The sequence below is a fragment of the Diachasma alloeum genome, unplaced genomic scaffold (genome assembly GCF_001412515.2).
Source record: "Diachasma alloeum isolate Michigan unplaced genomic scaffold, Dall2.0 Dall_scaffold_00242, whole genome shotgun sequence".
Classification (NCBI taxonomy): Eukaryota; Metazoa; Arthropoda; class Insecta; order Hymenoptera; family Braconidae; genus Diachasma; species Diachasma alloeum.
The window spans coordinates 650416-676275 of record NW_021680393.1 but is presented as its reverse complement, the minus strand read 5'-3'; the positions used below and the strand labels follow the sequence as shown (position 1 = coordinate 676275).

The 25860-nt window shown below is 39.0% G+C and overlaps 1 protein-coding gene across 1 annotated transcript in view; it reads right to left on the bottom strand.

The window, feature by feature from the left end:
• The window catches only part of LOC107037460 (WD repeat, SAM and U-box domain-containing protein 1), a 500298-nt gene that overhangs the window by 361419 nt on the left and 113019 nt on the right, over nucleotides 1–25860 (bottom strand). The window lies entirely within an intron of this gene.

The window sequence follows — 25860 nt, the reverse complement described above, 5'->3', positions numbered from 1 at the left end:
CGAGAATGTGGATATGATCCCGTTGCTATGCGCGTAATTTCCTTAATATTAAGTCGAAAAAGAAAACAGTGATATCAATGGAAAGCTCTTTGCCGATTTTTTTGATGTAACTAAGGCTATTTTTTTCGTAGGGTATCACGTTTTCATTTTATTCAATAAATGTTTTTCGGAGGTAGTGGAGGGGGTAGTTGCTTCGTGTATAGATACCCGGTAGCAAGCGGCGAGTTTCAAAACTTTTCTTGGCCGATACGCTACCGCGTATCTCGATATAAAAAAAAAAAGTTCAAATCGGATGAAAACTGTGGTACAAGGAGCATTTCTAAGCTAAAAACGTGAAAAACGATGTTTTTGATGGATATACGGGGCAAACCGGTTCGGGTCCGAAATTTTTCTCACTTTTTTATATATCCCTTCATATATCAAAAGTCGTCCGATCGCTCTTAAGGCCGAGCCGAGACTTTCAAATTTCACCGCGGTTTCTCCTTAAAGAAAAAAAAATTATGAATCCGTCTCAGAATCAAGGGTGTTTGTATGTGACTATTTCATTGTAAACAAAAAACGTTGAACGTTTATTGTTCGGTGAAGGCAAGGGAAGACCGTGCTGCACGTATCCACGCAAACTTAAGGCTGTATCAAAGATACAGCCATCTGAGGAGTTTTTCTATAGAGGATCATTTGATGATCCGCCGTAATATTTTATCATTGATTACATTCATGCTATTCACTGAGAGAAATAACTACTTTTGAACGAGAGAATCTCATCCTGTTGAAAGATGTTTTCCTCTGAGTGTGAGAAAAAAATTATTCATCAGATTTCATGATTTTTTGAATCGACAAGAGAATATTTCCTTGTGTCAAGTAAATCTCCCTTGTTGAAAGTAGTTTTTTCTTTCAGTGTTCTCGTCAAATAAGATTGCAATCAGCGTTACCGCATGAGCTCGATTGAAAATTGACAAGTATTTTTGAATAACTCCTCCGGATTCCATCACTTTTAATCACGTATGAAAAAATTCAATAGAAAATCCTAACGAATTCATTAGAAAATCCTATCGGGTTTCTATTGCATTTTCTATAAGTTTTTTACCGTTTCTATTGATATGTTCCATAGGAAATATTCTATAGAAAAAGTAAATAGAAATTGATTTCCTATAGAATTTCATGAGTTCAAATTTTCTACGTTTTTTTTATTTGATTTTGTTGAAGGGAAGGATATAAAAATAGAAAATATCTAAATAGAATAAGTTTTATATAAAAATGCAATTCCATTGACTTTTTCTATATTATATTTTCTAGAAAACATGTCAATAGAAACGACAAACAACTTATAGAAAATTCAATAGGAATCCAATAGCATTTTCTAGCGAATTCACTAGGATTTTCTATTTAATTTTTTCGTGCGTGATAGGGGAGGCTGAGGCAAAGTAGTATCGTACCTCAGTTATCCACAACACGATGGAAAAAGTAGAATAAACAATGCAAAAAACACAGCTGTTCCACTTTGCCCAACTGTTCCATTTTGCCCCCCTCCATCTTAGAATTATTGAATTGAAATTGATATTTTTTCCTCACTTTCTCTATCGAATTTTAAATGTTCAATGCCAAATTCCTCGAATTTTTAGTGATTACCAGTTATCTTTTTCCGTGGGACTCTTATGGGCGATATACGCATAATTAGTGCAGAGTATCCGCATAGTCTATCGACGGAATATCCGCATATTTTATATGTATTTCATGCATAACTATGCGGATTCCGCCCATAGTGTTGATTCGCGGAGCTTATGTGCAAAACCCGCATAACTGTGCGGATTATCTGCATAGTGTTTTCTGTATGTAAGGGGGTTCAAGACGAAGTGTTCGAGGCGGAGTTCGAAGCGGGGATCGAGGTGAAATTTGACGGACGGTAGGAAAAAGGTTTGAGACGGGTTTCGGCAGGGGGGCCTCGAGGGGATCTTTAGGAGGGTACGAGGGAAGTTTGAGGCCGGTTCCAGGAGGGGGTTTGCGACAGTGTTAGAGCCGCGGATTAAAACAAGGGAGGATACGAGGGGGTTCGAGCATGGATTCTGAAGGTTCAAGGAGGGGTTCGAGTTGTCATTCAAGAGAAGATTCGACGCGGGGCTCGAGGCGGGTTTTGGGAGGGGGTACACAGTTGCGTCCAAGAGAGAGTTCGAAAGAGGTTCGAGGTGCGGTTGAGAGGGGGTTCGAGACGAGAATTCAAGAAAACGATCGCGGCAGGGTTCGAGGTGGGGTTCGGGGGGGGGATACGTTGCGGGATTCGGAAGGGGGTTCGAGACAGGATTCGACAAGGGCTTCAAGGCAAACTTTGAGTCGGAGATTGAGGCGGGGTCCGTGGGAATGTTCCAGGGGCGGAGGGTCAACGAGTCGTTTAAGAGGGAATTTCAGGCAGGCTTCAAGGCAGGGATCGAGGTGAAGTTCGAGACATGATACGAGGGGCGTTCGAGGCAGGATTCGGAAGGGAGTTCGAGACAGGTTTCCAGAAGGGCTTCAAGTCGAAGTTCGAGGCAGAGATCGAGGTAGGGTTGGTAGATTCGACGTGGGGTTCGGGAAATCGTTCAAGAGAAGATTCTTAGTGGGGCTCGAGGCGGGACTCAGAGCGGGGAAAGAAGCGGGGCTCGAATCGGGGTTGGAAGCGGGGTTGGAGGCGGGGCTCAATGTGGGGTTCGAGGGAGGGTACGAGCTGGTATGAAAGGGGGAGGTGGGGTTCAAAGAAGGGTTCGAGGCAAGTTCGAAGGCGAATTCACGGTAGGATCCGATGAAGGTTTCGAAAGAAGTTCAATTCACTGTGCCAGGCTTCTTGATTCAAGTCGCGTTTCAAAGGAGATTCAAGACGACGAGTTCGAAGCGGAGTTTTAGGCGGAGATCGTGGTGAACTTCGACGGAAAGTACGAAGGGGGTTCGAGGCGATCTCCGGGAAGGAGGGGGTTCGAGGCAGCATTCGAAGTGGAGTTCGCGGGAGGATACGAGGAAGATTCGAGGTGAAGTTTGGGAGGGGGTTTGTGAAGTGTTTGAAGGCAAGGTTTGCGGCGGGGTTCGAGGTAAGGTTCGAGAAGGTGTTCGAAACAGTATTTGAGAGGTGGTTTGAGGGGAGATTTTCGATACGGGGTTCGAGATGAGGTTCAGGAAAGAGTTCAAGAGGGATTCAAGCCTGAGTGTGAGGCAGGGCTCGAGGCGTAGTTCGACGCAGGGTTCGATGCAGAGTCCGAGGAAAGGTTTGAGACGACGTTCGAGGTGAGGACAGAGTCTTTTAATTTTCTGACATTTGTAATTTTTCACAGATTGTAGTCACACAAAATACGTATCAAATTTACAAAGTTGTAATTTACCTTTCGAATTACACATTTTTCAACCTCATTTTCACATTGTAGAATTAACGCAAGTTAACGAGTTCCTGAATTAGTATAATTTTTATGGTTTCTTCGACCGAAAATTTTTAATCACATACTATTCTAACGAATTGCGAAAACTCCTCTGAAATCGATTGGGGGAATCCTTGAAAATTCTTGGGGAAATACTATAAGAGTGTAAATAGTGTGAAATACCGACGTCGGTGGCGGAAGCGGCTAGGTGCGAGCCTAGTGTGCGAAAGGTTGTGAGTTCGATTTCCCGTGGAACCGAGTTTTTCAACCGGAGGCTCCGGCGAGCGGGAGGTCGCTAATATAGTGACCGCCTGTACCGGCATGGGTTTTCTGTGGTTTCCCATGCTACTCCTATGTTCTATAAGGAGTGCGAAGGCGGTGCAGTGTAGAATCCACAGCCGTATGCATAGGGTTGGATAGGGCCTATTAGCCAATCAGAGGGCAGAAAGGGCCGAAATATTTAAAAAATATAAAAAAATAATACTGTGAAATTTCAGGGAGAGAATTCTGTTGAATCTCAAGGGAAAAATACTGTAAAATCACGTTTGAAACCATTCAATCGAAAAACCTAGACAATTCACTAGGCATTTCTATTGGATTTTTTTAGAAATTTCTATTATTTTTTTGATTTTTCTATTAAAATGTTCCATAAAAAATATTGAATAGCACAAGTCACTAAAAGTCAGTTTTCTATACAGCTTTTTATATTGGAATATTTTTTATAGAATTTTTTCAGGTCGAATTTTCATTCCATCAAGAAAATCGAACAAAAAAACTTGGAAAATTAGAGCCGAAGAAATTATATAGAAAATATTTTAATAGAATGAGTTGTATAGAAAAATTGAATTCGAGTAGGTAATTCTATTATTTTTTTTCTCCGTGTTAACATGGGGAAATTTATGTTGAATATCCTGCGATAAAGTTGAGGATTTTGTCAGATTTATTTTAGGAACTTTTATAGCGTTTTCCCTAGTACCTCTGACGAGATCATCCCTTGAAGATTTTGCATCATGTTATCCAATAGACTTCCTGAGCTCTTCCCTACACTGAGCGCAATAAAACAAAAAACTTTCCAATGAAATGTTGTTGAAAAATACCAACAGATAAATTGTTTTGCTGTCCACGATAACGAAATATTTGACTCCAGAGGCAGATCATTTACACGACAAAGTGCCTTTTCAGAATAATAATAGTCTGTAACTGAACCCCTCTCCCTTGTTTCGCATAAAACGAACATTTTCGTCAATCATAATATGCATGGCAGTATAGAATAGTGAATAAATAGGACTAAGAATTACATTTCTTGCTTACACAGAGAATAAATTTTTTTTGGAATAACTAACTCTATATTGGAGACAAAAAATTTCCATCTCAGGAGCGTCTTCCAATGGTACTGAAATCACAACTCAACAATTAACAAACAAAATCGAGTACTGACACTAGATTTTGTTTGTTAATCTTTAAGTTGTGATTTTTTTTGTTCAAACAAGGTTTGGGATTTCCAAGGGCATTCTTCATAAAAGGCTTTTGAACCATAGATTACATCTCTGCAATATTTGATTCACTATTAGAGCAAAATTTGTAAAATAATTGATTCCAAAACTCTTAAACTTCCTGGAGAGAGAATTGAGAATACAGCAGAATGAACCAATAGGTATTTGGAGCAAAGTGAGAATACTCCTTGAATTTCTTGGAGACATCTTCGTTCCGGATTCTGACTCAGATCTATTTTGAAATGTGTTGAAAAAGATTGAATGTTTGAGACGACTGGAAAACTTCCTCTCTGCAAGAATTTCTATTCCATGTCTCGCAGAAATTATGTTTCAATTCGTAGAATCCTCGCAATTTCCCCTTTATTTTTTATGTAATTTCTCACCCATTTTGAATGGAAATTATTGCTCTCCATCTCCCCTCAGGATTGCGTGGCTATCTCTTGATTCCGGTCAGTTTCTGTCTCCGTATGCTCCACTAACTCTGGGGTATTCCTTTCGCCTAAAATTCATATCCACATAGCACCAGCACATAGCCCATCATGCAACACAAACTCAAGTTTCCACCAAAGGTCAGAGTAAGTTTAGAATAATCTTCAAATTGCAACTGTTTCAAGATCATCTATTTCATTTTACTCTAACGCAACCTACAAATTTTTTCGACAAATTAATCGTTTGTTCATTCCAATTCCTATTCCATTGTTTTTCATGCACGGCATCTCACTTGATTTTAGGGCCACGAAGTTCCGGGCCCTGGTTATGAGTTGAACGCTATCGAAATTGATCGGAGTAAAAACGTCGCTCTCACCACACTCATGAAAAATTACATTTCTCAAAGCCCTAATCAGATATCTCTATTGGAAAACGCTGGTTGGTTACCCAAGAATAATGATCAAATAACATTGACGAACGATGATTATTACTTTGATATCTCGATGACACTGAACTTACTGCTAGGTTTCGCTGAAGACTATCGACGAATAATCTTCAATGCTAAACATGTATTGATACTCATACGAACAAACATAGACATGAATGCTATTATCCTAACCGCCCCAGCACCTGGTGTAGCTGCAGAAACATCCCAGATTACGTTACAGAAAATCGAGTGGATGATACCGTCAAACTGAAACAGTATGACTTTAAATATTTATTTTCCTCAAATTTCAAATCTGGGGGTGGATTCTCATCGCGTCGAATTTCGGACGCCCATGAGTACACGGAAACGGCCAAAGCCAGGTTAGGTTGACCAACAAGATTAATTACTGTCATCACCGGCACCACGATTACATAACAACTATAGGTAACCTCCTGGTCATACTCCAACACAGAAGTTAAGTTAAATTAAACAATCATGGCTCTCACAAATTATCTAACAATGAGTGATGATCAACATTTGGAAGATCTTGCGAATTATCTCCATAACAAGAGAACAATTCACAGAGAAGTACGATGCCAATATCGCGGTTTGATGATGCTGTACCACAGACATAGTGTAGTGTTCACGTGTCCCAGTGTTCGTGTCGTCATTAGACAGAATATTGAGATTAAAGAACAATGTAATAGCGTGTATGGAGCGACTAGGGGCACCTGGTTTGGGGAATACAGAATTTAATTGAATTTAGTGTTTTGCATCATTGTAATCTTCATTCTTATAACTTCACCAAATCATTAATATTTACTACAAGAGAGTAAATTATCAGAAAAAACAGTTATAAGAATCAAGAATGATATTCGGAAGATATTAATCCAGTGGGGTAAAGAAGAATATGAGGGAATGATAGAGGGCTCAGGAAAGAGAGTAGAGATCGACGAAACGTGCCTATTCTAAAGGAAATATAACAAAGGGAGACTCGTACTAGAGAAATGGGTCTTAGGGGGAATTGAAAGGAGGTCTGGCCGTGTGTTCATGAGAGGGGTCGACAAGAGGGATGCTGAGACTATTGCCGATCATAAAGAATCACCACATAAAGAATCAACAGTTATAACAGATGGTTGGGCCGCGTATCACTTATGAGGAACATATTTTCATAGACATCAAGTGGTAATCCACAAGAGACATTTCATTCAACCAGGGACGGGTGCACACACACAGACGAACTATCGAGAGTCTGTCGAGTGATCTAAAAAGAGGAATATCTTCCTGCGGATCGAGACCATATCATGTCGAAGCCAATATTTACGCATTCCTATTCCGAAAGGAATATGATTTAGAAACTCATATCGATAAATTCTTCCACTTAATGAGGGAATATTATCCACCTGGAATAATTTGAGATATTAAACTGAATGGGAAAATATGGCATTCGTACTGATGAGGGTCCCCAGAAATTTACTGGATTCTAAGATTCAATTGTGTTTCGACAGTGGTCGTTATAATGGAGGATGTGGTTTCTAGTGTCATGTCTTGAGATATATGTATATCGTCACACAGTTTATTCACTAGGAGTGGGAGTGTTGTTCCACTTATTGGGGTGAAACATACATAATTAGCCCATTCACTCATTGAACATCTTTTGGGTACTGAGGGTTATGTTCAGAATAATAGTGAACAAATAATAGTTCCTAATGAATATAATTCTTAATTAATAATTAATTTATTAGCGTCAGGAGGGACAGAGGAGGTGATGATTGGTATAATATAAGCCAATCATAATTAAATCAGTGAATTAAACAAACCAATGTGTGGCCCCGCGTCAACAGTCCATGTGACAAATTAAAATATGGTGTTGTGAAGTGTTGAGGCCAGGCGCATCACCACGTTCTCGTCGTTGGCCTTGGGTCATTCGAAAAGTGATGCTGGAGAGTATTAATCAATTTAAATAATTTAGTAAATATGTAAATTTGTGATTTAATTGAACATAAATTTTTATACCGGAATATAATCGAATTTTCATCATTTCAGATAGTGTCAACTCAGGAGTACTGATGAACAATTTTACAAACATAAATGCAACATAAATAATTAAACTCAACATCTAGTCATCAAAACCCAGTTTGACCAATGATACCATACATCAGAGTCGCAGATCAACGTAAAATCCAGCTGTTGAACTACATCGCGAAAGATGCACCCATTCAGATAAGTTTTCGCACATGGGAATTGTACGAATATCCGTTGTTACCTGCTACTTCAAAGCATGTGTGGGTTGCAAAAACATCTACGCAAATGAAGAAGCCGCGTTCCATTATTCTGGAATTCCAGACTGGACGTAAACATAATGTTTTAAATAATGCAACTCAATTTGATCATTGTAACGCTCGTGATATCAAATTGTTTCTCAATTCGCAAAGTTAGCCTTATGGCAATTTGAATTTGGACGTTAATAAAAATCAGTAAGCTCTACTTTGCGATATATAAGTACATTTCCAGTCATCTGACTATGGTAAGAAAGCGAAACCTTTGTTAAACAAATATGATTTTTTGAAGTATGCCCCACTTATTGTCATCGACTGTTCTCAGCAGAATGAGTCATTGAAATCTGGTCCCATTGATATACGTGTGGAATTTGAGTCAGGGAGAAATTTCCCTACTGAAACTGCGGCTTATTGTCTCATTATTCATGATCTAATTGTCGAATATCATCCTTTGAGTGGTGGCATCAAGAAACGTGTATAATAGTATATGATTATAGATTTCATGAGTTATTTCAAATAAAAAGTAATGGAATGAAACATGTGTATATTTTATTTATTAATCCTAATTCTATTCTTTCTCATAAAAGGCTTTCATTTCTTGCTGTTTAAAATTTGAACATTTGCGAAAATCTTCAAGGACATTATGCAGATCATGGACTAGTTGTACAAGAGGCTCGATACTTGGAAAATTCTTTTGATATTCATCACATTTTCTTCCGCTTCTTCGATGCCGCTCATCAGTTATCAATTGTTCAAAATCTTTATTCAAGTGTTGACAGGAAAGAAGTATGTTATTTCCATATTCGTTGATGCTCTTGATTGAATTTCGAAATGGATGATTATCGTCATCATAGTTGGCATCAGTGTCGTCATCTTCATCGAGTCTCGCACGTTTGGCAGAACGATGATACTTGAGAACATGACAACAGTTGATATGGATGGTGGTGAATATATCATTGAACTTTTTTGATCTTCATTCTCATCTTTACGTTCTTCGTTATCCTTCTCCTCCTTAATCCGTCGATATTTTACAGCCTCAAAATTCTTTGTTAAACTATTGAAATTTTGAAGAAATTTCCAAGATTCATCAGATGGATCGTAACCAAAACGTTTTGTTGTAGCCTCATGATAATCACCATCTCTCCAAAAATCTTTTATTGCGGCATCTTCCTCTAGTCCATCCTCTGGTTCCTCTTCAAATTTTTCATAAATATGAAGCAAATTAGTCAAAAACATCCATGCCTTTGCTGATGGAGTACTCCCAAAATGCTTCACTACTATGTCATCGTAGTCATAAGCAAATAGTGGTAGGGTTAGAAGATATTCCACTTCATCAGGTCGTAAGTCTTCCATTCTTCAACTGAAACTCCGCTCACTCTGACTGTTATTTTGTTACTCACTCGTTTAATTTTATGTTCCGAAATGATCTACATAGAATGAATGAATACCTTTTTTCTTGAATCTTTTGAATTATTTGAATAATATTATCTAGTAAACGATTCAACCTGTATCTCAATACTTGTCGTGATGATACACTCTTTGGAAATTGAATCTATCACCAATGAATGAGATTGGGTGATGCGTTTTAGCCATGAGAGCAAAACTGAGTAGAACAGCAATGGTTTTTTCTTTTATATACATCTCCCCAACAGAATTTCACATTTTCGGTAGTGAATTGCATCATGTTTGGTAATACAATGTCTCAACTTCTCAGTAATCGATTGTCACCGATGACTCTTTAGAGAATGATCATACATGATGCAACCCCCTGCAGACCATCCGCCTCCAACCTTTAGATCGGCAGCCTTCCCCTCACCTCCGAAAATCAAATATCCCCACAGGATCAGCGATCTGGCAATTCATTCCACCCTTTCACCCCTCATCGAGAAAAAAATATAATGAGGTGACGTAATCAGCCGACGCATGCTCCCAATTCTTCCCCCTTCCCTCTCCTCCCGTCCCATCACTCGCCATGCCTCGCATCAGGCAACGGCTCGTGACGTTACGGACCTAGAATCCCTCTTGCCTATCTACTTAGGATCATTACCAGCCATCGAATATTATTCTCCTGACACAATGTTCAATAAGGAACGCATGAAATTGTTACAATGGCATGTGGAAACATCGAATGAAGGTTACGTTTTCAATTTCCCACAGGAACTAGAGTTTTGTTGCAGCATGGATTTCACCATTTTGAGACGTGCATGTATAATATTTTGTGAGATATTACTGCAAAAGATGGGTATTTGTCCATTCACACAATGCAGTACCATTGTTTCCATCTGTTCCAAAGTTTACGGAATACTATCATTGGGTGGTACATACAGATACACTACTACTCAATCACGGAAAGCTATATCATGACTGTTATTGGAAGAAAGACGTCTCAACATCCGTATTATTCACACAGGCAATGCAAAAGAATACCGGGTACCGTATGGTGTGATGGTTGATGGTTACTGTAAGAAAGAGAACCAAGAGGAGTGTATCTTTCAATTTTACGGTTGTTTTTGGCATGGTTGTACTACATGTTATTAAATTAATAGACACAATGAACTACGTGCAGGAGACTCACTTGATACATGATATGAAAGTACGTTGTTAACATCGGAAAAAATCCGTTGTATGGGGTACAAATTGATAGAGATGTGGGAGTGCGCATGTAACGAACAGTTGAAAATCACATTACATGATGAAGATTTCATAAATAATCATCCTATAATGATGAATGTGGAATTAAATCCGTGCGTGGTCTTTGGTGGTCGTATTGAGAATTACGTTACATTTTACGATGTTGTGAACACGGAAAAGATGAAATGTTTGGATGTCACATTCTTGTACCCTTTCGTAAATAAAACCGGAAAATTCCTGATAGGACACCCTGAAGTTTACGTAGGTGACAAGTGTCTAGCATTGACAGGTAACGATAATAACCTTAGTAATGTAGAAGGCCTCGTGAAATGTAAAGTTGTAGCCCCACGTGATTTGTATATTCCTGTGCTACCGATTCGTACTCATGGTCGTTTGATGTTTCCACTATGTCGTTCATGTTGTGAAACAATGAATCAACATATCTGTAACCATCAAAATGTCAAAGATCGCAAATTTACAGGTACATGGGTTGTAGATGATTTGCAGAATGCTGTTGAAAAAGGATGTCGGATAATAGAATTATTCGAAATTTATCAATACAAGACCGGTCAGTATGATAGAGGATGTAGAATAGATGGTTTGTTCAATAAATATGTCGATACCTTCTTAAAAGAAAAGCAAGAAACTTCCGTCAGAGTTATCCGTCAGGGTGTGTGACAGATGAAGCCAAGGATGCGTCTATATGAAAATATTTTGAGAAGGAAGGTGTCTTACTTGAGAAAAATAAGATCGAGCGAAAGCCAAGGTATCGAGCATTATCAAAAATGATTTTAAATGCATTCTGAAGTAAATTTGGTCAGAGAGAATTTACTACAAACTGAAATTGTTACAACAAGACAAAGGTTATTGGAAATGATCAAGAGTCCCGAACTAAAAATTGCGGGATTGCTTCCTGTCAATGAGAAACTTATGTACGTAAATTTCAAATATCAAGATGAGTCACTTATACGCACACCCATAGCTAATGTTGTTATTGCAGCTTACACCACGGCCCAGGCGTGCCTAAAATTGTACAGCTATTTAGAAAAACTTCAGGAGAGAGTTATGTATTACGATACAGATTCCATAATATTTGTATCTGAAAAGGGCAATGGGAACCCGAATGTGGTCAATTTCTAGGGGATTTGACGAATGAACTTGAAGACTATGGAAAGGGAAGTTATATAAAATCCTTCGTTCGTGGGCGTCCCAAATTCTATGCATACTTCGTTCAGACACGTCATAATGAAACAAAAGAGGTGTGCACAGTGATAGGTATCACTTTAAACTACAATAATAGACAGTACATTAATTATCAATCTGTCAGAAAAATGATTACACGTGAAAGAGAGGGTCCAATAGTCTTATCATATGATGCAATTAGACGTACTGAGTTTCACCAAGTAATAACACGGAGGAAAACGAAAATGAGTTTAGTTTGCAATACTAAAGATAATGTAAAAATACATATAGGACTATACCATATGGTTATGTGGCTGATGTAGCAAGAAGCGACCAAAAATAAATGAAATATAATCTATCGTTTCCAAGAAAAAAAAAAGTCATCTTTGCATTTCTTTCGCTTTCAACTCCCTACACTGTTTCAGTCCCGCTGTGTCTCAGTGTCAGTTGAACTCAATTCCGAATAACATCGAAATATGGATATTGTCGTAGATATACAAGGACATAATGGATGTCATGGGTACCTTATTGCAAAGGAAATTGCAATAATAGCTCTGAAGGACGAATTTGTTCGTCATTGGAATCTGAAATCATGTGTATCGTTGAAATTTCCTGATAAATACAAAAAGGAATATAAATGGGTGGTCAAGAATCATCATAAAATTGATTGGAGTGTAGGGAAAATCAAATTTTGGAATTTGATGCGTCATCATATACGTGGTATAATCCTTAGTTCTGATCGTGTATTCGTATGGGATCTCGCATAGCAGATTTCATCTAGAAGTATACCGATAAAGTAGTTATAGATCTTACAGAAGAACAAGATGATTGTCCATCTTTTCGTAAGATGTCAAAATCAATGGTCGTATGTGATTACCATGATGCATTAAATGAATATCACGAGAAACGACACGTTTACTGTGCTCTGACACCAGCCCATCCACTCCGAAATTGGATAAACATTCTTTAGTCGAGGCATGGTTCTATCATAAGGAGTTGGTAAGGGTTTTTGGATCGATGATACTCAACGATCGATGATTATCAACTTTCTTCTTTGTTCTTTTTAGATTCTGATATATATAAGTCTGATCACCAAGAGGTTTTTCTGTAGTCTCGATCATGGACATGCGTTGGCAACATCCCTGGACGTCTATAATCAGTAGCCTTACGAATTATAGAAAAACAATATTTGTAAAAAAATTCTTGCAATACATCTCACTCATGTCTGATACAAAATTTTCTCGAATTCTTCCGTATTACTCCGAATGGCAACCGACCTATACGCAATACCCTAATGCTAAGTTGATTGAGTTTTAGGAAGGATTACTACAAGCGCAAGATTACAGTTCCGACTATCGTCCAAAATTGATTATTATCGACGATTTGATGCGTGAATCATCGAATCACGCCACTAACCTCTTTACGAAAGATACTCATCATAAGAATCTAAGTGTGATCTTTATAACACAGAACATATTCCATCAGGGGCGCGGTCAAAGGGATATATCTCTAAATTCTAATTATATTGTCATTTTCAAGAATCCTCGAGACCGTGTGCAGATACAGCACCTCGCCCGACAAGTTTATCCTGAGAATCCGAAGTTTTTACAAGAATCTTATCTAGACGCCACCTCTCGGGCACATGGGTATATACTATTAGATTTGAAACAGTCTACACCGGAAAATTATCGAGTATGTACTTCGATGTTTCCCGATGATGAAAAACAGTTTGTTCACGTGTCACGAAAAGGTATACATCAAAGGTGAGAAGAAAGAACACGTCAGTTTTCCTTCTATCATGGCGTCGCGAGGTACGCCTGGTAAGAAATTGACTATCGTTCTTCAAGCACTATGTCATTTGAATAAAGAACAACGTCAGGCATTGCTTAGGAAAGTAGATCCGAGTTTAATACGTTGTATATGTGAGTGCGCGTTGAATATCTTACGCGGCAATATACCAATCGCGAAATCCCAGAAAGATAAATTGAAACCATACAAAAAACTGCTCCGTGACTCAGCCATAGGAAAGAAGTGCCTATCGAGGAAGAAAAAACTTATTATGCAGAAAGGGGGGTTCCTCCCCCTACTTCTTGCGCCTATACTCGGTACCCTCATTTCGAGTGTTATTGGTAAATAGCAAGAGTAAAACAAAAAAATGGAATATGCGCGCAAGATGGTTCTGTCAATGATGACGGAGGACAGACCCTCATGATACCTGATAATCGGATCATTATGCAAAAAAGTGTACAAACACAGGGAACTACGTTGTCACGCCTTGATAATGAAATGAAAGAAATCTTAGGATCAAACTCATACGCAAATGAACCAGAGAAATGGAACGCTTATCAACAAATTTTGCAGCGCGACCTCAGGGTAATACATAGTCCTCATCAGTTACCACTGGGTACCGAGATGTATGAAGACCCAAAAGAGTCAGTTCACCAGAAACGTACTGAAATTTCACCGATTCACCCACGCTTTGTCAGCTCTCGGATACACAATTATACTGAAGACAATATTGAATCACGGTCAATAGTTCAAAACGTTCCTAAAAAGTTCCAAAAGAAGGCTGCCTCGCTCGTACATAGACTGCAATCTATGCCGAGGGAGGTTGTATCTTGCGACGGCGCAGTACTGACCATCAATGGAAAATTCATTCAGAATTTGAACATTGTGGATCTAATTAACGAGGCAATGCGGTCACGCAAGAAAAAGAATGCAATTAGAAGAAAATTATTTGGAAAGGTATTAAAATCGCATAATGTTCCTTGGGAGTTTATTCGCAACGAGGAGTTACTACGGTCAACTTTGAATATAGAGTCCTCTATACCTCGAGGACACAGTCGACGTTAGCCTAAGATTATAAATTTACTGGAAGAAGACGAAGATACCTCGTATAATAGTATCGACAACACCCAAAACGGCGGTTCACTGAAAATACGATGGGTGAAACTACGAAAATGAAAGGTTTTGAGGAGATTTATTACAATCTGAAGCGCCCTGCAGCATTTACTGGTGCACTGGTCAGGAACTGGTTGGAAAGTCAGGATGCTGTAACGTGTTATTCTATTTCGACCGTTCAACGGTGAAATTTACCATCCAGACGAGAAATCATCACTGCGAAGCGAGAGTCAAAAGGGTTTATTTGGGGTTATAACTAATGCTTTGTTTTTTTTTATTTTTTTTATTATATCGAGCCACATATAGGGACTTCGGCAGCCTCGGACGTCGGGTCTCCAGGGAGCTGGGAAGGGGGAAATTCCAGAAAGTCATTATGTGGTAAAAGAGCTGCTTTTGTATTTGGATCGACTTCCCGCGTTGGAGGGATAGCTCGAGTGCAGTTCACCGGCGGCGCCACTTGTCGGAGGTGACGGGACGAAGGCGGTTATCGGCCGAGATTGGTGAGGCCATTTTGGAGCTCCACGCCTAATCGCAAGTGATGGTTTAGGCAGTGCGAGAGAAATTACCGGACTGACGTTAGACGTCCGGTAATGATACAAAATGAAGGGAAAATGAATTGGATATATATTCCCTATTTTGGTGAAGTTGTTTTGTGGAGAGTCACACAGCTGAGATNGGTGAGGCCATTTTGGAGCTCCACGCCTAATCGCAAGTGATGGTTTAGGCAGTGCGAGAGAAATTACCGGACTGACGTTAGACGTCCGGTAATGATACAAAATGAAGGGAAAATGAATTGGATATATATTCCCTATTTTGGTGAAGTTGTTTTGTGGAGAGTCACACAGCTGAGATGCAGCTGAGTGTCTATTGGAGAATAAGTCTGCTTGGTTGGGTTACAACCAATCAGAGCGGCTCATGGAACGGCCCTGGCCAATGGGGTTCGATTGGCGGGAAGTGTCCCGAACGCATGGGAGAAGCGTGGGTTTTAGACTCACTTCTCGTTTGGGTGGCGAGCGAGCTGTTGCTCTGTGGTAAACCTCTTGCTGTCGGAAAAATTAATCTTGGTGTGGACACCAGCGTTGACTGGATTTTGGATTATTTGGAGAATCTTTCACCCTGGCTCCTGGACTAGACTCGTTGAAGATTGTGGTGAGCGGAAGAAGAGTTCCAGAAATATCATTCTGTATCTGTTTTGTATCGACAACGATTAGAATTCGCTCATTAGCTTGTGCAATTTTTGACGACGCTTAGCGTCGGGCGAAGTGATGCCATTAGAGTATTTTGATTTTCGGGGCGAGTTCTTATCGTCTGTTCGGCAGAGGTTAGCCTCTTTTGTATAATTTATTTTCGACATCTGATTTTTGATATTTTATCGTAATTTGAGATGTTCGATTTTCTCGGGAATTCAGTGGTTTCTCTGAACGGATTTTGACTGTCGTTTCAACGGTTTGTTCGACGATCGGATGAGGAATTGGTCGAACAAATCCTTTCGAATAATTTATTTAGTTTTGAATTAATTTTGAGAACTACATTGATATTCGAAATTTTCGGTAATTACTTTTGTTTTCGATATTTGAAGTTGTCGTATCATTTCGTCATCGCATCGGCAGTTGAAATTGTAGCGTCTTGTCAACGCTCGAGTGATTCGTATTTGACCTTGATTGCGGTCACCTTTTGTATTGTCTGTTCCGAAGCAATTTCAGTTGCCGCTGTCGATTTCAGTCACCTCTTCGATTTGGGATATTTTGATATTTTATTTTATCGGAAAATTAACCTCCCCTTCAGTGATATTATTTGACTTTATTTTCGCTAGTCATTTCTACAGTTTGACTTTATTCATGATTTCGTAATTTTGACTGAACTTATTCTTTTGACTGACTAGTATTTTATTATTTTGATCAATCATCGGTTAGGGATTTTCTAGTGTATCGAGTCTTTAGCTTTTGGTGAATATTTGTGATATTAATTTTCTGAGGGGCGATTTGGATTGAAATGAACAAGGGGGTTTATTGAATAAATTATTTATTCCCCGGATTATTGCATTTTTGGATAATTTGTTAGATAAGAAAACCAAGTCATTTCGGAAACTCCAGAACAACCATTTGTATCGAGAACCCAGCCGCCACCGCGGTTGTCTGAGCTGTCGGAGGTTGTTCTTTCGTCTCGAATAATTGTCGATTTAATTTGTTGTTTGAATTGCACGGTTCACCCGTGCTGGCGCCCAACTTTCTTTTCATTGTTTGGTCGCTGAGGGCTGCATATTTTTCACCGTCCGCAGAGGTAAGAAAATACGTCACAATGCATACAATATGCATAAAAGGGTGCGTCATCGATTTAATAGACGTTCTTATAATGTCTCTGAAATTGATGGGGAGGCTGATTTGATTGATGTTCGTTCCATATCAACATACAACGATGAATTTTCTTACAAGTTAGTGGTTATAGACTGTAACCGCTGCTTATCTAATTCTGATCTAAATAGTGAAATGATGATTAAGGGAATTAAATAACCAGGACAATTGAGGGATAAATTGAATTACAGGATTATATTTCCTATTTTCAAATAATACAAGATTTCCTGGTAATTTGTCTAATGCCTTTTACTCGAGATCTAGGGGATGGTTAAGGCCAGCCGAGTTTTGGACACGCAAAAGGGATTGACTCTGACAAGATTAAAGGGGCGAAGCTAGTCGTATCTAGGGGATTGCAAACAAATATCAATAATAATTTTACTTGACTCTAATGGGGCCAATTAAACACAAGTGTAGGCTCACCGTTGGGGGGAAAGATTTAAGGAAATTATAACCGGGAAAGGGGGAAGGTAACTAGTAATCACGAAGACTGTGAAATACTATTGAAGAACATTGGCGCGCTGGTCAGGTGTTCCAGGGGATAATTAGTTAACCGGAGCCTCCTTTCCTTCTCAGAGCTCCTGGGATCGGCCAATTTCCAGGCCACAACTTCCAAGTCCTCATACGGAGCCTCTCGCTCCAACCGGGATATTAACAGGGACTTCTTAATTACTACTTTTAATGAATAACGTACGACCACGTTCTGACACCGGGGACTGTTGGGACGAGTGTGTCCTCTTATTCTCTTCGGACCTCATTCGCCGTTCCTCGGCTACTTTCATCCATCTCATTCATCTTCTCTCTTAGTCAGGGTAACATCTAGGCTGTGCGGGGGTGCGGGAAACGTCCCATAGTGGAACAGCGGGAAGATGTGTCATCCTTCCTTCCACAATTCATCCATTCTTTCTTTTGGAAAATTGTATTCTTTCTTCAGTGGAACATCCAGGGATGTTCGGGCTCTATCTTCGAGGCAGTTCTTCTCTGGGTTCTACTGCTCTCTGGATCTGCTTCGGGTTGAGATGCGGGAAGGGAATATCGAGGGAATTTATGGTGGCCAACGGTGACGGGAAATATTTAGAGGGAAATATCGTGTGGGGGTTTAATTCACCTCGTCACAAGACGTTCTCCGTAAACATGCATGGGTGCAACCACTATCAAATAAGAGTGACATTCTTCTGAACAATGGAAAACAGCGTCTCCCGAGAATCCTCCAAACGGATCGTGGAAAAGAATTCGTCAATACTGAATTTCAACTTCTTTTCAGTAAATACGGGATCGAATATCGGGTAGCAAGGAATCCCGATATAAAAGCTGTCGTGGTTGAAAGATTCAACAGAACACTGAAGGGAAGACTGTGGAGATATTTCACGTATTCCCCCACGAAACACTGCGTGGATGTTCTCCAGAAAGTTGTCGATGCATACAATCATACAAGACATTCAGCGACACGTTTCCGGCCGTGCGAAGTTAACTATGAAAATGCGTTAACAGCAGCAGAAAATCTTTCAAAAAGATACAACAAAAGAAGTGAACCAGTCACTTCTCGAACCCCTAAATACTGCTGTGGTAATCTGGTACATATCAGTACAGCAGAAGCAGCGTATAAGAAAGGATACGTGTTGGGGTGGAGCAAAGAGGTTTTTAAAATCAAGCGCGTCTCGCATTACCGTACACCAGTAGTATATATCTTGCAAGACCTTGAGGGGGAAGATATCGACGGAATATTCTACGAAGAAAAGTTATCCAGAGTACAGAACCTTGAAAGAAAAAATGACTCATCCGGAAGATAGTTTTTCTGTTGTACTACCTAGCAACAGTAGTATGCAGTATTATCCTGATAATAAAATAACAAGTTTCATTACGCATCTACCACAAGTGATCAACTTACCTGGTAGATGGAGTGTTGCTCTATCGGAAATACATAGCCAAGAAAAAGTTTTGTGGGGTCGTTTCTGGAAAGAAGAAATATTTTTTTCTGGAAACCACAATTCCCATAGAAATTTTGCAAAAATAAATAAAAATCAAAGCCAAGTCAAGAAATGTCCAATGGATCATGGGATGTGCTATCAAATTATTATGGGGAGGATAACTCTGAATAGAAGGATTTTCAAAAAAATCTTTATAAAATAAAAAATTCAGTAGAGACAGGATTCAAAGTTCTTGGTGCGGATCGAAAAATACAGACTGATATCGCCAAGAACTTTGAATCCTGTCTCTACTGAATTTTTTATTATATGGAGATTTTTTTGAAAATCCTTCTATTCAGAATTATCTTCCCCATAATAATCTGATAGCACATTCCATGATCCATTGGACATTTGTTGGCTTGGCTTTGATTTTTATTTATTTTTTGCAAAATTTCTATGGGAATTGTGGTTTCCAGAAAAAAATGTTTCTTCTTTCCAGAAACGACCCCACAAAACTTTTTCTTGGCGCAGTTTTTTTGCAAAAACATTTGTTTTTGTTTTTTTGGGAGATTTCAGTCATTTTTCCAAAACGAGCACACGATCATTTTCGTATGAATCGAATTGATTTTTTTCCGCGCAACAGAAACTATTTTCAATCACTTCTGCTCTAAGAAAAAAAGGTATTTCTTTCCTACATTTATTTATAATTCATGCTCCGATTCGATTTGCGAATTGCATGAGAAAATCGAACGTGCAAATTACCCGCGTAAAATAACCTCTGAAATGAACTCGCCCACATGTTATTCACGGACTGAGTTGAAAATCTAAATTAATCGAGGATAGGGGAAAAATTTCTATGTAATATACAGCGCTATATGACCTTGTTCATTAATTTTTCATTAATTTTTACAATAAGTCGATGAAGAGTCTAAAAAATCCAAATCAGTAGAATTCAGGAAGGAGAGAGAAAGAGTAATGCGCTATTCAAATCTCCCTCCTCTGCGCGTGAGGTTGGAGCGCACTGCTACCAACTTCGAAAACGAAATCTCACACTGCTCAGAGATAATGTGAAATGCGAGAATGTGGATATGATCCCGTTGCTATGCGCGTAATTTCCTTAATATTAAGTCGAAAAAGAAAATAGTGATATCAATGGAAAGCTCGTGGCCGATTTATGTGATGTAACTAAGGCTATTTTTTTCGTAGGGTATCACGTTTTCATTTTATTCAATAAATGTGTTTCGGTGGTAGCGGAGGGGGTAGTTGCTTCGTGTATAGATACGCGGTGCGTTCGGCCTGATGTTTTGCTCAGTCGGTCAAAACTTTTCTTGGCTGATACGCTATCGCGTAGCTCGATACAAATGACGTCTCCAGATATCTTCGAATATATCCGAAAATTACATGGCATTGGAAAGTCGAAGTAATCTTACTATCGAAGATAAAAAAATTATAGAAATTGCTACAGGTATGCTCTCGAGTACAGACAGTTCGAGTGAGGAGCCATTGACGCACATAGAGGAAGTAAATTTACCGCACGATGTCTACGATAGCATCACAGATTTATTGGATATTATGAATGGTGTCTTTCATGAACGGCCATGTGGAAGTGGTGATAAACTATGGTGGTTATGCGTCGGTGATCAGAATATGTGAACATTCTATTTGTAAAGGGCTTTCCATGTCTCACATTTAGCACCAACATTGAAGAAAATTTTGGGATTGTCACATGAAGATAAAGAAATATTCCTAATCGAGGGATTCCATGAGTATAAAACATTGATGCCTGCATTGCTCTCGCGAACTCTCCCACAGAGTATGTATGTCTACACTGATATATGTGAGAGTTATATAACTGGGGATGTCCATGCTCCGTTACTGAGAGTTGTACCTTTAGACATCGACGATTATGAATACGGATCACTGAAAATGAAAACATTCTCATCACCGCTGTACGTACCATTGTTGCGTACGAAATTTCAAACAATTAAAATGAATATAAAAGATGAATACGGTTCATTGATACCATTCGAGTACGGTACGTTGACGCTGATATTTCATTTCAAACGCACCGAATAAACACGGATCATGTGTGACTACGTTTTTGACGAGATATTACAGTCAGGGGGTAGGTACAGCAAAAGAGTACATGATAGTATAAGTCTTGTGTACATAGGTAGTGCCAATTAAAAAGGCCATGAGATTGGAAGTTTCCTAGGGAGCTTGGTCAGACGGATACTCCCACTACTCAAGCAAGGAGCATCCGTAGTCGGAAGAGAGGCTTTGTGTTCAAGTGTGAATGTCATGGCTAATGTTCTCGAGCGTGATATACCATTGAGAACCTCTCTAAAAAGCCGAGCGAGGGAATCAGGCGTCAATTTGAAAAGGAAGGCAGAGGAGAAACTTGATACACTGATGACTGGGTCTGGTTATAACAGTAGAAGCATTCTATCATACCCTCATTCAACGTCTGTCGACGCACCGCGTTACTCTAAATGGCGTAAGTTGAGCACTGAAAAGGGAAACAAGAAAAAAAGAATTTACTCTAGTAAGGAACCATGAGTGACGAAAAATCTCAAGAGAAAGTATACGAAGGAGTCTACAAACATTAGTGGACAGAAGAAAGCATCAAAGTTACGAATAGTATCAGATATTTTTGCTTAAAAATATGGCGTTTTTGCATACACATTCATGTAAAAGAGTGAAAAGTGAGTTGGACTTATTTTCATTGCCACCAACGCAGACAGCCATCGAATGATCATACGATGTACACTACAAGCCAATTGCATCACTTATGGATAACTCGCCCATCGAGTTCGATATACCAGGGCAAGGTGATGAGTACATTGACTTATCACACACCCGATTATCGTTACATGTTACGATACCTACATCAGTGACAGAGAAGAATCCGACACCGTCGCCTACTGTTGTACCCGTCAACAATTTATTACACTCATTATTTGACCAAGTTGATATTTCCTTCAACCAAAAAGCAGTGACTCCTGCTAATAATGCATATGCTTACCGCGCTTATATAGAAACTCTTCTGATTTATGGCTCCGATGCCAAACTGTCACACTTGAGTAGTTTGTTGTGAGTAGTTGATACATCGGGCTCAATGGATAGTATCGTCGATGAAAATGAGGGTTTAAAGACGCGTAGAGCCTATTTAGGTGATGGTAAAATAGTCGACCTTACGGGACACTTACATTGTGATGTATTCAATCAACATCGAGCTCTGCTGAATGGTGTTAATATTCATATCCGATCAGTTCGTTCAAGAAATAATTTCTATTTGATGGATAGCACGAAGAGTGCGTTCACCATTAAAATAATAGAAGCGCCGTTGATCATCCGAAGAATGAACGTGAACCCTTGATTCTTATTATCTCTTCAAAGGACCTTATCGAAGACAAGAGCCAAATACCCTGTTACAAGAGTTGAAGTTAAAAGTGTCTCAATTCCATCAGGAGACCGAGGTCATTCTTCAGATAAGTTCATAACGGGACAACTGCCAAAACATATTATTTTTGGATTCGTGAAGAACCGTGCATATGTGGGCGATAAAACATTAACGCCTTTCAACTTCCAACTTTTTGGACTGAATCATATATCTTTATAGGTAGTCGATCGTCAGATACCATCCAAACCTCTGCAACCGGAGTTTCATGAGAATGGTTTATATGTGGAATCATACCACACCATGTTCTCAGGTAGTGGCAATGGTATCCATCGTGGAGATTATCCGCATGGCTATTGTCTATTTGCATTCGATTTGACACCGGATTTTTCAGCGAATGACAACTCACACTGGAATTTGATACGAAGTGGTAACATGCGCATCGAGGTACGATTTGATGATTCATTAATTTAAACGGTGAACGCTGTAATTTATGCTGAGTTTGGAAGTGTCATCGAAATTGACTCAGCGAGGTAAGTGACCTTGGATTAAGCATGAATAAACAAGAATTCGGTATCATATTCGACGCATGCGCAGCTATGTCACAGTATCAGCATTTTTTTCTGAGACTAAAGATTTGCAGAAGGAATCAAATGCTCAGTTGGTTGTGAATATTGAGTGTACAAGTTTCCGAAAAGAAAAGTATAGCAATGGCCTCTAGTGATTCAGATTCATCAGTGATTATTCATTACGAGGGTTTCGTCGGAATTCATGGTACATTACTTCCAAAAGGAAGCTGTTACTTCCACATGCTCCAATATGATCAGCCATTAGGTGATCTGTCCTGAATATCAATATTCTGCCATTTCGGTAAATATTCAGAAGATGAACAATCAACTTACGATTACACGTTATGGTATTGTTACGTCAAGAATGGGTTACTTGACACAACTTTATTAAATTAAAATTCAATATATTGAACCAAAGAAACAAGATTAAATTCAAAGATCGTCTCGAATTTAAGGAATAGAATTCAAACACAAAACCCATTTACAAAGGTTGGAAAGGTTCACTTGGAGTAAAATGAAAAGAATTTTGAATAACTTTAAAGTGACTCAATAGAGTCTATATTTTAACAAAACAAGTAAAAAAGTATAACTACAACATTCGACTTACATTCACTGCTCTGCTTTCAGTCGTAAAGTATTTTTTATGTGGTTAAAAGTAATGCCGCACTGAATTTAAGACGTTGGATTAAATTCTTTATTTAAATCAATAAAATAATAAAAAATGTCACAAAACTTGGGATTTCAGAAAATAATTTAGTCACGAAAGACTAAAATGTAAATTAAATAGTCATCCAAGACTATATGAAAATTAAAGGTCGTGAAAAACCCGAAATATCGCCCAAATAGGTCGATAATAAAATTGGAACTGTGTCCAAAAGAAACTGGAGTATACTAACTCTCAGATATGAGCTACTACTACTACTGTAGCGATGACTACAAAATGCAATCGGAACTGTAANAGTAATTCAATAATAATTCAATGACATAAAAATATTGTTTAAACTTTAATTATTTTGTGGTTTTCCCACGTTGATAATATTTCTTAAACAATTATGATAGTTTAATTAATATCCGAAATGGAAAATTATTCATAAAAGAATCATTCTGTTGTATGATGCATTTTACTATTTTTGTGTCACATGTTCGTCAATGTTTATGTCATTTCCTCCATGTGGGAAACGAAATCTTTACTCTATTTTTATATCAAATATTTGTCGTGGAGTTACAAAATTTGGACCCACGCTTAGAATTTGTTATCAACAGTTTTCCGGTTCAAGAGTCCAGTGTTTATTGAAATTTACAGTCACACGTGGAAAGTACATGATTAAGGAGACGAGACTAGACTCAAATGTTTACAGTGCATCTGATATTGTACAGCTGATATCTCCTTAATCTAGGAGAAACTCGACGTTGGGAACATTTTTATCGTTCACAGATGTGTGCAGCCGAAATATTCCCAACATCGAGGGGGTCGCTTTCCCTCGTCACAGAAGATAATTTGGGTTTCAAAAGTCGCTTCTATCACTGAGATGATTGAATGACGACGTAAGAAAATGAATTAAAATGAATTTTCTGACGGATGTCACAGTATCAATTGGTATAAAGGAGAAGCGTCTTCTAAATATGTCTATGCAGTATTACGTTCCATCACCAAAGGTGTGCGATATGTGTATAGCTACGGTCACCACCAATCGAAATTCACCGCTCTGCTGCTCACCCGAGATGTTATCAATTTGAAGGACACACATCAGATTACCGCTATTCGCTTGGACATCAATACCTGTGACATCGTATCTCATACACAGTTCATTGAATTACAAAACGTTTATATGTGCTATGCGCCGGGTACTTCAAATCAAAGCGTGGTTGACTATGAGCGAAGGAAGACCAGAAAACCTGCACAGAGGTTACAGGTTCTAATGAACACAGGACAGATTTTAAAAGCCCTGCAGTATATACTGGGTCATACAGTGGGTGCATATCTAGCGGACAAGATCCCATCGGTGTGGATGAAACCGATAGCAATAGTAGCAAACACACATGGCCACACAAAACCAGGAAAACATTGGGTCGCCATGTAGGTTGATCGAGATGGCAGAGCATGGTACTTCGACAGCTTCGGATTACCCCCCATCGTACCCCAGCACGCTTCAAGACTCCGAAAAAATTGTATCCTTTTCAAGTGCAGCTTCCAACAACTCCAGCATCATGACTCAAGCGTGTGTGGACAACCCTGTGTGCTGTTTCAGCATTGTACGTCTGTGTTTGCTACTCCTGAGACGTTCCATTCTTTATTTACCAATCGATTCATATCTAATAATCGCTTAGTACCAGAATATTATGATGCGTTTATGCATAAAAAACGTAATTGTACCCCTGAAGAGAAATCATTTAGTGGACGCGGTTATAATTGTACTTCGTAGTTCATAAGAAAACTGAATGTGATTCATGGGGTCAATATTTTGGGGAAATAAATATATATTAATGTAAACTCTGTGTTTTTTATTCATTCCTGTAGTAATATTACTATGTCGTATCCCAACGCTAGCAGTCACTTCTACCCCACCACTCGTTCGCATCGGAGCCGTGCTACTCTGATCGGTGGAGTGGTGGGGTCGAAGTGACTGTAGGTGGGGGGCACCGTAGTTGTGCTTACACTACTTCTAATAACCTCTGTGCGTTGCAAACGCAAGCCCCCTCGACAGTCCACTGGCATCTCATTATTTAGGTACTATCATCCACAAATTTTTATTTACTCATGAAGAACCAATTTTCACAAGTGTCTAATTCTTTTATAGATTTCCGTTGCACCAACCGAACTTATTAAATAAATGGTTGAGAGGAATTGATAAATTAGATGGGATGCCCAGTTAAACTAGTCATTTATACTTGAGTCATTTTGAGGAATCATGTCTGA